The sequence below is a fragment of the Chrysochloris asiatica genome, unplaced genomic scaffold (genome assembly GCF_000296735.1).
Source record: "Chrysochloris asiatica unplaced genomic scaffold, ChrAsi1.0 scaffold00009, whole genome shotgun sequence".
NCBI lineage: Eukaryota > Metazoa > Chordata > Mammalia > Afrosoricida > Chrysochloridae > Chrysochloris > Chrysochloris asiatica.
The window spans coordinates 32338027-32341805 of NW_006408527.1; the positions used below are offsets into that span (position 1 = coordinate 32338027).

At 42.5% G+C, this 3779-nt stretch overlaps 1 pseudogene; it reads left to right on the forward strand.

The window, feature by feature from the left end:
• Window positions 1-2317: 2317 nt before the first annotated feature.
• LOC102816537 lies at window positions 2318-2864 on the forward strand (annotated as a pseudogene).
• Window positions 2865-3779: the final 915 nt, after the last annotated feature.

Here is a 3779-nt window from a genome sequence, read left to right on the forward strand (position 1 = left end):
ATTATTCACTATTGTATCACAAGAGACCAATGAGCATTTCCTTTCATCAGCCCCACGTAGACAGATTGGATACTACTCAGTGGAGATTCTACCTTCCTCCACACCCTCTAAATCTAGGCTCCCTCTTGAAAGCTTGTAAGCCAGTCACTTCTAGCCTTTGTAGCCCCCCCTCCCCCATTTGTCCAAGTTGCCCATCCCTGTCTATTCTATGTATGGAGAGGGTGGGAATGATCCTTACAGTAAAGATTTATTCCATCTTTTGAGCTACTGCATCCATATGTATAGGTCAAGTTCATCAAATTGTATCAGATTACTCTTTTTTTCCTCCTTTCTTCTTCTAGTTGAGGTCTGATCATCCAGTCACTGAAGCCAGGTCAAGTGGGTATTATCTGCAAGTGTGGGTGTTCTTGTGCATATGCCCTCTCTTCTTATAAGCTGGAAGCTTCATTCTCTATTCTAGTCCTCTGTGGCTATCTCATTGACTCTGGGCTGAAGAGTCCCTAGGTCTTGCCACACTGCTGGCCTACCAGATCTCCACCTGGGTTCAAAGGAGTCTATTGAACATTGTGAGGCTTAGCTCGCAGCTTCATTGCTATTTTTATCTCACTTCTCCATATCGGTGACAAATGTGGTCACCAATTGGAGTGTGTATTCCCATTGAGTCTTAGTCTTGGGAGGGAGGTTGTTTTGAGGGGACCTGACCACTTGCCTTGATATCTCCTGGGCAAGTAACTTGTTCGTTCTTGTAGTAATCAGTTGATCTGCCTATATTGTTTTGTATTTTTCCTGTCGGTCTTTCTTTCAAGAAGTGTCTTCTGTTCTTCTAGCCACTCCAGGCAGGTCAGCCTGTACTTTCAAGTGGAAATTTCCCACCTCTGAAGATTCTGGATGCTGTTTAGGATTCCACCAATAGTCTCATGTAATATAGAGGTTCCACAGGAAACCTCCTTCACTAGGAACGTTGTAGCCTAACTTTAGGTATTCCAATCAGTTATAGACAGAAGACAGATATTCAAGTTTTCTATTGTGATATTTCTGGCTATTCCTTTCTCTCCCCCTCAGGTGTCTATTTTATAATACAGTGCAAGGAAGACCAAGATTCAAAAGACAGCCAAGCATCTTAACATTATTTCCTCCATTCTAAGCTTGTCTCAATCTCTGTATCCCAGAGCCCTGTTGTTCCAAGGTTGTGCATACAACATTATTTATCTCTGTCCCACTTAGCCCATGCAAACCTGCCTAATTGTTCTCCCATCTGCTTTGTTCTTCTAGTCCCCTCTCCCTTCTTGTATATTGTCCCTCTCCCAAGCACCCAAACTATCCTGTGTCTATTCCCTGCCCTGTACTCCACCTTCCCCTCCCTTTCCTGACACCACCCCCCATATCCCAGCAACCAGCAAAAAATCCACCCCCCTTTTAGTATGGGTTCTTTTTCTTAGTTTTTCACAGTAGGGGTCCTATGCAGTATTTCTGCTTTTGTGATTGGTTAATTTCACTCAACATAATGTCCTCAAGTTTCTTTCGTATTATGTAGTGGCTTACAGCTTACTTGTTCTTCATCAAGGTAGCATAATATTTCATTGTGTGTATGTACCACAGTTTGTTTATCCTTTCTTCAGTTGACGGGCACTTTGTCTGGCTCCATCTTTTTACTATTGTAAAATAGTAAAAATGCTGCTATGAACATTGGTGTGCATATATCTACTCATGTTATGGCTCGTATTTCTTGTGGATGGGTTCCATTTTTGCTCTTCTGGTGAAGTCTTTTGATGCACATAAGTTTTCAATTTTTAGTATGTCCCACTCATCTTTTTTGTCTACTTTTGTTTGTGTACTTTTCAAAATGTTTGGTAGTCTGTGTATTCCCTAAATTACTGCACTCACCTTTGTCCCTATTTTTCCATTGATGACCTCCATAATTCTGGGGTTCACATTTAGGTCTTTAATCCATGTAGAGTTGGTTTCTGTATAAGGTGTGAGGTGAAGGTTTTGTATCAGTCTTTTGCATATCACTTTCCAGTTCTGCCAGCACCATCTGTTGAAGAGATGATCACCTCCCCATGCAATATAGTTAGGTGTTTTATAAAAAATCAGTTGGCTGGAAAGTTCGCGCTGTGGTCCCGTGGATCTGTGTCTTGCTTCAACAGTGTTTGGACGGAACAGATCTGGGGACATCCCCACCTCCTGCCTCTGACCACTTCTAACAATTTTTGGGGGCACAATCTCATCTACAGGACCATCTTCTTGAGCATTCCCAGCTAAACACCATTTTTGTGTGTGTGTGTGTGTGTGGTTAGCTCCAAATCTTCGACCAAGCATGAGCTCTTAGATCCGTCAGAATTATTCCGCTAAAGCACAGGCGGGCGTCAACCGTCTGGTTAATCTGCATCTGCGAGCATCTTACACCTACCTCTCTTTGGGCTTGTATATTTCGATAGCAATGATGTGGCTTTGGAAGGTGTGGGACACTTCTTCCGTGAGTTGGCGAAGGAGAAGCATGATGGTGCTGAGCGTCTCTTGAAACTGCAAAACCAGCGTGGTGGTTGCACACTCTTCCAGGACATGCAGAAGCCCTCCCAAGATGAGTAGGGAAGAACCCTGGACACCATGGAAGCTGCCCTGGCCGTGGAGAAGAACCTGAACCAGTCTCTTCTGGATCTGCATGCTATGGGTGCTACCCACACAGACCCCCACCTCTGTGACTTTCTGAAGACTCATTTCCTTGACGAGGAGGTGAAAATTAACAAGAAGATGGGCGACCACTTGATCAACCTCCTTTGGATGGCTGTTCTCCAGGCAGGTCCCCAGGCTGGTCCCCTCTCAAAGAATACCTCTTTGAGAGGCTCACTCTCAAGCATGACTAAGAAGAGTCCCACAACTTGTGAAGGGCCTTCAGCATTCCCCTGCTCTCCCACATACCTTCTGCCTGAACCTTACTCTGCAGACAGAGGCAGCATAGTCAACACCCTGGAGCCCCTCTTCGCCCAAGCAGTGGACAAAATGAAAACAATAAAGCTTTCTTTTACAGCAATAAAACAACAACAAAAAAATCAGTTGGCTCTATGTTGATGGGTTAATCTCTGGATTCTCGATTCTGTTCCATTGATCTATGTATCTTTGATTGTACAAGTACCAAGCTGTTTTGACCACTGTAGCCTGTAGTAAAATTTGAAGTAGGGAAGTGAGAGGCCTCCAACCTTATGCTTCTTCTTAAGTAGTACTTTGCTTATCCTGGGTCTCTTTCCTTTCCATATAAAGTTTGTAATTGTTTTTTCCATCTCTTTGAAGAATGTTGTTGGAATATGGATAGAAATTGCATTATATGTGTAAATTGCTTTGGGCAGTATTGACATTTTCCCAATGTTCTTATCCAGGAGCATGGTACATTCTTCCATTTTTGTAGGTGTCTTTTGGTTTCTTCTAGTAGTGTTTTCTGGTTTTCTTTGTAGAAGTCACTTATTTCTCTGGTTACATATATTCCTAGATATTTCATCCTTTGGGTGGCTATTATAAATGGTATTGCTTTCGTAATGTCCTTTTCAATGTTATCATTTTTAGTATCCAACTGATTTTTGTATGTTGATCTTATATCCTGCCACTTTGCAGCATCTTCCAATGAGGTCTAGTAGCTTTTTTACTGAGTCTTTGGGGTTTTCTACATATAGGATCATATCGTCTGCAAATAGGGAGAATTTTACTTCCTCTTTGTCAATTTGGATACCTTTAATTTACCTGTTTTGCCGTATAGCTCTTGCTAAGACTTCCAGCACAATATGGTT